This window comes from Herpailurus yagouaroundi, unplaced genomic scaffold (genome assembly GCF_014898765.1).
Source record: "Herpailurus yagouaroundi ecotype Mexico unplaced genomic scaffold, PumYag 181, whole genome shotgun sequence".
Taxonomy (NCBI): Eukaryota; Metazoa; Chordata; class Mammalia; order Carnivora; family Felidae; genus Herpailurus; species Herpailurus yagouaroundi.
The window spans coordinates 17,635,362-17,645,195 of NW_024412412.1; positions in this window are offsets into that span (position 1 = coordinate 17,635,362).

Below are 9,834 nucleotides of genomic sequence, written 5' to 3' on the forward strand. Positions count from 1 at the left end.
ATACTCACCCTTAACATAGTAAAGCTAACTTTGCTAGGTGTTCACTAGGCATTTAAATTATGATGTTTCACGGTTCTGTAATAGTACTAATGTTTACTTGTTAATGACTTTATTCATCAAAGAGATAGACTGTATGAAAATAGGATAAAGAGATTTGAAACTGAAATGATTTCAGACATTGAAACTATTTTATGAACATTTCAATTTAGGTTCAGAACTTAAACTTAGCTTCATTAGAATTTTGAATCTTACTCTTAATCACTGTGTATATCTCAAAAAATGTATGTACTGAACACAGGCTATGTTTTAATTGATTGAAAATAACATTATAGGTTATTGATTAAAGAACAGGCTGGGGAATGAACAACCCTGGCTTTGAAGAAGTTCTCAACCCCTTACAGCTCTGTTACATTGAGAAATATAGTTAACTTTTTTTTTTTTAAGTTTGAGACAGAGAGACAGAGACAGAGAGAGAGCATGCAAGCGGGGGAGGGGCAGAAAGAAAGACAGAGACAGAGAGAGAGAGAAGAGAATCCCAAGCGGGCTCATGCTGTCAGTGCAGAGCCTAACGTGGGGCTCGATCCCATGAACTGTGAGATCCAGACCTGAGTCAAAACCAAGAGTCAGACACTTCACTGACTGAGCCACTCAGGTGCCCAGTAAACTTTTCTAAGTAATATGGAAGTAATAAAATATCAATGATGGTGTATATTAATATATGAAAGCTCCTAAAGCAGTGTTTTGTACATAATAAAATCAATAAATAATAGTATCATGAAATGTCCAATGATTAATTTTAGGGCTAACCCCTTCTGTCTTTATACAGATATTTTTGTCCTGGCCGTATTTAAGAATTTTAAAACAGACTTAATTTATTCCCAATATTAATATGTAGGTAAGAAGCTAGGAAGTATAGGTATTTCCTGTGACTACAATCCATACAGAAAGGTAGAAAGGTGGCATGGTGATCTAATCTTTTGGGAATGGCCTATGTTATTTTCCCCACCCCCATTTACTCTGTCACATATTTTGTCACCACTGACAATTTGCACGCTGAGATTACTCTCACTTATTATGCCACTTATTCCTTTAAATCCTTGAACATATTTACTATAGTCTTAAAAATATTATCTGCTAATATCAATATCTGGATGATATTGGATTGTGTTTCTAGTAACTATTACTTCTTCCTAATCATTTGGGTTTTCACTCATAATTATAGGGTTTTGCGTATTAAACATCTTGGAAAGATATATCATCAGGACTCTGGCTAATATTCTGTTCTTTAAAGGCTACTACACTTTCTTTCTTGGACAGTTAATTACCATTATATCCTTTTGATATTGTTAGATTTAGCTTTTCTCCTTGTTAGAGCTGATCTCCTTAGCCCTAACTCATAGCACGTGCCCAATATTCTGGACTGTAGCTCTCCCTCCTAAGGTGTGGCCTTTCCAAGGTCTCCGCTGAATGGCCAACAATCTCAGCAAGGTCTCTCCATTCTGAGCAGACTGGACTTCAGTCTCCCAGAGACCGTATCTCCATTCAACTCCCAGTCTCACAACAATTACTCCCTGGTAGGCCTGCCAGAGTCTTGCCTCTGATTTACACGATAGTTCTCAGGTAAGAACCTAGGCAGAACGTTCATTCAGACATCTCAGACTCCTCTGTATTCAGCTGGCCCCTCTCCAGAGTCCTTACAACAAATTCCAGCCATTTCTGTATCTCTGAATTTCAATTTGTGCCTCTTCAGCTCTGCCAAACCACTGGGCTCTTTGCTCATCCTCCATGAACTGTGGTTTAGAAAGGGTCTACTTGGAGAAAGCTTGGATTAATATTGGATGAACCTTACGCATTTGCCTTTATTCAAGGATGAATCCTACACTGCCTCTTGTCCAAAGTTGGAAATGAGTTCCCTTGTATTCTTTTTTCTGCTTTCCAATGTTTACAGTAGAAGGCAAGTATAGTATGAGTTACCCAGTCATAACTAGAAGCGGAAATTTGGGAATTCCCTTGTTTTGATAATAAGGCTAGGCTTGCCTGAATAGAGTTGAAGTGTACTTTCTCCCTTTCTATTTCAAGAAATAGTTTTGTTATTATATTATTCAGATACTTTATTATATAAAGTTGGGAATATTTGCGTTGATCTCGCTCTGGTTTCTCCGTTTGGTTCCATTGACCCGTATCTGTTCCTCTGCCAATACTACGCTGTCTTGACTATCATAAAGCCTTAGCATGGAGTAGAGCAGTTCTATGCACTTTTATTCTTTCCAAGATTAATTTAGTTATTCCAGGGTCTGTGTCATTCTATATAAACTTAGAATATGCTTCTCTATGTCTGTAAAAATCCCTGCTGGAACTTTGATAAATATTGTATTAATCTATAGATCAACTTAGGAAGAATGCCCGTTTTTACTATGTCAGGTCTTCCAACCCATGAACACAATATGTCACTCCTTTTCTTTAGTTCCTCTTCGGTTTCTTTCATCAACCTTTTGTAATTTTCAGGATATGAATGCTTATATGTTTTGTTAGATTTATAGCGAAGTATTTCATTTTCTCTGGAGTAATGATAAATTAAATATATCAAGATAAAAACTTTAAAATGTTTGGGGCGCCTGGGTGGCGCAGTCGGTTAAGCGTCCGGCTTCAGCCAGGTCACGATCTCACGGTCCGGGAGTTCGAGCCCCGCGTCAGGCTCTGGGCTGATGGCTCGGAGCCTGGAGCCTGTTTCCGATTCTGTGTCTCCCTCTCTCTCTGCCCCTCCCCCGTTCATGCTCTGTCTCTCTCTGTCCCAAAAATAAATAAAAACGTTGAAAAAAATTTTTTTAAATGTTCAAGTAACTTATGGGAAGCCTCCCAATGAGAAACAGAAGAATGAGAAATATAGAAAAATAAACAAAAGCAAATGATAAAATGGCAGAAGCTCTAACCTATCAATTATTATGTGAAATATAAATTGTCTAAATATATCAAATAAAAGCAGAGTGGCACAGTGGATTAAAACTCATGGCCCAACTAACTATATGCCATCTGTAAGAAACTCACTTAATTTTATTATTTAAAAATTTTTAATTCCAGTACAGTTAACATACTAGTGCAATATTAATTTTAGGTGCACAATATAGCGATTCAACAATTCTATGTTTTACTCAGTGCTCATCAAGATAAGTGTACTCATAATCCCCTTCACCTACTTCACCCCCTCATTTCTTAAACAGTGTTTTTTTGTTTGTTTCTTGGGTGGTTTTTTTTTTTTTAATTTTTTTATTTTTTAAAGTTTATTTATTTTTTTGGGACAGACAGAGACAGAGCATGAACGGGGGAGGGGCAGAGAGAGAGGGAGACACAGAATCAGAAACAGGCTCCAGGCTCTGAGCCATCAGCCCAGAGCCCGACGCGGGGCTCGAACTCACGGACTGCGAGATCGTGACCTGGCTGAAGTCGGACGCTTAACCGACTGCGCCACCCAGGAGCCCCTCTTGGGTGGTTTTTTTTTTTTGTAGTTTTTAAAGTGTAAAACCTGTTCATTATTTGAAGATTAACATAAATCTTTCTATAAAATAATCTGGACTCAATAATATTTAGATTTTGATTATTCTATTAAATAATTATATCATGATTATCAGCCTTTTTAAGGTTTCTATATGTTTATAAATAATTTATCTTATTAAGAAAATTACAAATTTCATTTAAGGCTAAGAACTTACTGGCAAGGAATACTTTTTTTTTTTAAGTTTATTTATTTTGAGAGAGAGCACAATCTGGGGAGGGGCAGAAAGAGAGGGAGAGAGAGAATCCCAAGCAGGCTCTGCACTGTCAGCCCAGAGTCTGTTGCAGGGCTTGAACCCATGTAAGATCGTGACTTAAGCTTAAATCAAGAGTCAGACACTAAACTGACTGAGCCAGCCAGGCACCCCAGCACAGTAACACATTTTTAAAATATAAAACCCCTTACAAAACCATGTAAACCAAGTATAAAAATGGCAAAGAATTTGGATAGGCACTTCACAGAAAACTAATTGTGCAAGCTAGACGTTCTGCTAGGCAGTGGAGAAACAATAGAAAAAATAAAGCAAAATTAAAACAAACTCACCCATAAGTTACCTGCTTTTTTTTTTAAATTTTTTGAATGTTTTTATTTATTTTTGAAGGAGAGAGACAGACAGAGCATGAGCAGGGGAGGAGCAGAGAAAGAGGGAGACACAGAATCCAAAGCAGGCTCCAGGCTCTGAGCTGTCAGCACAGAGCCTGACACAGGGCTCGAACCCACAAACTGTGAGATCATGACCTGAGCCGAAGCTGGACGCTCAACTGACTGAGCCACACCCAGGTGTCCCAAAGTTACCTGCTTTCATGAAGCTTACATTTTTGTGAAGGATTCTGAAAATAAGTAAGTAAAATAAATAAGCATTTATACCAGATTAGGGTTGCAATATAAAGGACAGTTGGGGGCGCCTGGGTGGCGCAGTCGGTTAAGCGTCCGACTTCAGCCAGGTCACGATCTCGCGGTCCGGGAGTTCGAGCCCCGCGTCGGGCTCTGGGCTGATGGCTCGGAGCCTGGAGCCTGTTTCCGATTCTGTGTCTCCCTCTCTCTCTCTGCCCCTCCCCCGTTCATGCTCTGTCTCTCTCTGTCCCAAAAATAAATAAACGTTGAAAAAAAAAATTAAAAAAAAAAAAAAAGGACAGTTGGAGCCAGGCAAGCCAACATTAGAAATAGAGAAATGCATAGATCCTGACATAGTAATGTTTTATTCAGATCTGAAGGACAGACAGAGCCCAGTGTGCCTGGAAAGTACTAAATGAGCTGGAGAATGAAGATGAGGTTGAAGAAGTAGACAGTACCCAGATCAGAAAGGACATGTTACCCCAGAATGTGGATTTTTAATTACCTATTCTGGAAAGGCATTAGGCGGTATTAAACTGTTGGTGACAATCTGATTTGTATTTAGCTGTGTGGGGAATGCACTGGAGGATACCAAGGCAATAATGGAAGGTGGGAGACCAACAGGAGGTCGAGGCATTAACACAAGTGAGAGAGAATGGTAGCTCGAAATAGAGATGTAGCAGTAAAGAAGGAGACAAATTCAGATTCTGGAAATACTATAGACTTACTGATGGATTGGAAGTAGGTGGAGAGAGAAAGAGAGTAATCGATGCTTCTAGGATTTGGGTTTGGGCTATCCAGGGAGGATGGCATGCAATTTACTGAGATGGTGAAAACTAAGGATGGGAGACAAGGGGCTTTGTTAAATTTGAATTTAGACCGAAAAAGAGATGACATTCAATAAAGGATCTATAAATCCAGAAGTCAAAGGAGAGGTTATAACTAGAGAATCATTAACCTAGACCTACCTGGGCATTTAAAGATAGTCAGGCTTAGCTATGGCTAAGAATAAAAGATAAAAAGAAAGGAGAGTCCAGAACTGAACTCTCACTGGAAGAGGGTTAGGTCTGAGAATCCGAGAGCAGAAAAGATTTTAAGAAGAAAGAAATAACACCTTGAACCGAATGCTGGTGAGTAGGTGAAATAGGGGCAGAGAAGTGACCACTGCCAGAGGCAACGTGAAGATCATCAGTGATCCTGACATGAGCCATTTCCATGGAGTGGAGAGGACAGACCCCAACCAGGTGGAGACTGAGAAGAGAGACAGCAGAAAGCAGTCATAGACAAGAATTGTGGTACACGGTAAAACTTTGGTTTGTGAGCCTAAGTTGTCCTGGAAACATGCTTGTAATCCAAAGCACTTGTATATCAAAGTGAATTTCAAGAACCATTGGCTCAGATGTGATTATGTGACTTTTGGTGTCACATACTACTCGTATTGCAAAGACATCACTCGTTTATAGAGTTAAAATTTATGAGAAATGTTTCCTCGTCTTGCAGAGCATTTGCAGAACAAGTTCCTCATAATCTAAGGTTTTACTGTATTTTGTTCTGAGTGGAAGCAGAGAAATGAGGCAGTAACCGAAGTAGGATTTGGAGAAGGATTCTCTTATTTTTAAGGTGGGAGAGCTATAAATAATCCAATGTTAAATGACTCCTTGAATAGGACAGTGACCAAGAAGGGAAAAAACAGGTCTACCATTTAAGTTTGAGGGCCTCAGAAAGAGTAACTGTACCAATCTGAAAATGTATGAAGGCAATAAAAGCTACGAGGTGAGTTGACCTAATTTTTTCCTTACAAGTATAAAGTCTTTTTAAAACCTATTATATTGAGACTTCTCAGTGCCTCAGAAATTGTTGTCCAGCTCCATAATTTTCACTTAAAAATTTGAGATCAAAGATTTAGTCTTAGAAAATACCCACAGACATAGAAGTTACAGGAGGAATTATGCAGAGTAAGACTGGGTTAATGGGAAAGAGGGTCAGCAATTTTGTCCAGTGCAGTGTGCAGATGGCAGGAGAAAGGCTGTTGACTTTGATCTAGGAAAAATCACAGGTTTCAGTGAACTTAGGAAACATGGAGACCAAATTGCAGAGAAAAGTGGATGCTGAGTGGGAGAAAATCTTCTGTTCAAAGAAATGGAGGCACCATATGTAGGAGAGAAATGAGATGGTAGAAAGGAGGGGGAGCAGTCAATCAATCATTACCACCAAACAAGAACCTACCAAAGTAAACATGATAACTTTATGGTATACTTAGAATACTTGCTTCTCATTGAAAATGTTTACGAAGGCACCCACATCATCAAATGAAAATTAAAAAACAAAGTGCTCTAGAGTTAAGTTAAAAAACTCTACACGTGTTCCTGTTCATAAAGAATGATGACTTAGAGAGTAGACAAACAATAAAATTCCAAAAACAGAGTAATTTGATGTAATAATAACAGAATTGAGCTGTGGGTCAGAAGTTTTGAGCTGTACTACAAATGAACTGTAACCCTGTAGGTTTCAGTTGTCTTATCTATAAAGTCTTATCTATGAAGGTCTGAGTTAGACCTTCGAAGTGGAGGTCTAATGCATCCGCTTTATAGATAAGACATATATATTTCCATTAAAAAAACTTTTTAATGTTTTTATTTATTTTTGAGAGAGAGAGACAGAGTACAAGCAGGGGAGGGGCAGAGAGAGAGGGAGACACAAAACCTGAAGCAGTCTCCAGGCTCTGAGCTATCAGCACAGAGCCTGACTTGAGGCTCGAACTCGTGACCTGTGAGATCAGGACCTTTGCCGAAGTCGGACGCTCAACAGGCTGAGCCATCCAGGCGCCCCTATATATTTCCATTTTTGAAGGTGGGTCCAAAGTTCAGTGAAATATAGGAAGGAATCACCAGAAGGAAGCATGGAGATCCCACAATGCGCTTCTCCAGTTAGAAGAAATCCTGCAAACCCACAGATATTTTTCCGCATCTATAGGTCTATGACGTGTAGATGAGTCAGAACAGGATACCTTAATTCTTAGTTTACATTGGAGGCAGGATCTGTGAATAGAATCATATATGCTGTTTCTTGTGTAGTTCCTGCGGTTGCCTTATGATTAGTAGCATGCGTGGACTAGCATAGAGGGATTTCATTTTTTGAGGGCTTGGAGACATTATCTGATTATTTAATACTTCCTTGATTGATGCTAAAACAAGATAATAGTAACCTGGTATTTGTCACTATTGAAATCTTGCTTCAAGTGCTCAGTGTAATCCTTGTAATCTTAGCAAAGAGTTACAATAAAGATCAAGCTAACACCTGACAACTGTTTAACATTTCATTTGTTTTTAAAATACAAAGCAAACATTCAGATTGAATTATTTCCTTAATCCATATGGATCACTTTAGTCATGAGCAAACTAGATGAAAGGCAGCAACACTCAATACCGTAGCTCTAAAAAGATTTCTCCAGCCTACTATTTAACAATATAACTTTCAAACTGCATACGATCATTCGTGGGTAAGCTTTGCAAAAGCGACAGCTAACTGTTCCAGCTTCATTCATTCCGTAAAGGTGACTAGGGAGCATTTGTCCCCGCGTCTCTCACTGACTGCAAAGTGAAATTCCCAAGGAGTTATTTTGACTCCAAGATAGGTGTTTTAGCAAATATCACAGACCTAGCTGCACTTAGCCCCAAGTAGGCCAATTAATTGTCATGACCCAGAAGGGAGCATGGAAAGGGATATATTAGAAAGCAAACCCCTTGATTTTCACATCCTAATCACAGAGGTCTTATCTCTAGAAAGACGTCTATGAAAGCAGCTTTGTTATTTCTCCAGATCCTTTTAGGTAAATAACCTAGGCTCTGATTTCTGCATCAGCCTTTCTTTAGCCCCTGTGAAATGTGCTGTTCTTTAGACAGCCTAAGTAGAGCTACATTATTTTCCACAAAATAAGCTTTTATCTGTAAAACAAAACATAAATCTTAGAACCGGGCTGTTTGCGGCAACATCCAGATCATAGCATTCTGACTTTTTCCCCCATAGTGGAGACTTTCCCTAATTATGTTCTACCACCATCTGAAACAAAAAGTAACATTTTATTTTACTCTGGAACACCAGGCCCTGGAGTGACTCTAATGGGCTCTGAGAATTAAAAGCAAGAAATTAGAGCTCTTTCTTGTGTCTGCTCTTGTGGGCTGGCCTCATGGTACAGTTGAAGGAGAGCTCACACAACCCAAGAAACGAAGGTATCATAGTATTGAACACTTCCATAAAAATGGCATATGACAAAATGGCAGACAGGTTAGTAATAAGTGTCTATAAGCAGACAAAGTATTGTAGGAGTCAAAAGTTTCCAGAGAGAATGGGCCTAACTTGGTGGCTTTCCCATTATCTCTAGATTTATCATAAATGAACAAGCCACGCTGGTTTATGACGTAATTTATTTGCTGTGCAGATTGCCATTAATTTTAGATCAAGAAAATGCTCTACAATTATTCTAATCTGGTTTAAACTTTTCAGAGGGATGTATATTTTTTAATGTTTATTTATTTTGAGAGAGAGAAGAGAGCGCATGTGCACGTGGGGGAGAGGCAGAGAGAGAGAGAGAGACAGACAGACAGATAGACACTGACTCCAGGAGCAGGCTCTGTGCTGTCAGCACAGAACTCGACATTGGGCTCAAACTCTTGAACTGTGAGATCATGACCTCAGCTGAAATCAAGAGTCTGATGCTGAACTGCCTGAACCATCCAGGCGCCCCTGGAGAGATCATTTTTAAAAGTCTATTTATTCCTTTCCCTCTTTTGTTTGCTGGGACTTTGCTGGATTTAGTTTTCTGTCAAAATACGGATTTAAGTTAATCAAATAAAGTTTAAATTTTTTGTATATTAACTCATGATGAATTAATGATTAAATTGATGGCAAGAGAAATAGTACATTGGTCACATATATACTGGTATTTTTCATCACTGAAAACATATATCTTACCCTGCGTACATTCACTATATATCAGAAATTACTCACACATTTCTGAGTTACAAGGCTTTCAAAATTTGCCATCCCCCAAAACATCAAGCCAGTGCTGAGCATATGTTTGCCTTTTAATTATCACTTAATAGTAATTCTGGGCCTTATTTTTAAAGATAACTTGGCACAGAAATTGACATACTTTGTTTATTGGCAAGTTCCATGTAGCTTCTTTTCCTGTATTGTTGTGTTTCTTTAAACAAATCTGTCAATATTCACAGAATTAGATAAATTAGAGCTGGAAAAATCTTCCTGAATGATAGAGACTTTTCCTCTGACTCACACCAAACTACCGTCTACAGCTTTTCTTATCGTTTGGCCTCGTTTTACCACAACATTAAGAGTAATGTATGTGACATCAACTTTCCTCTTCTAATACTCACGTCTGTCCAGAATTCCCTAGTTTGGAGATGACTATTTTTTTTTTCAACGTTTATTTA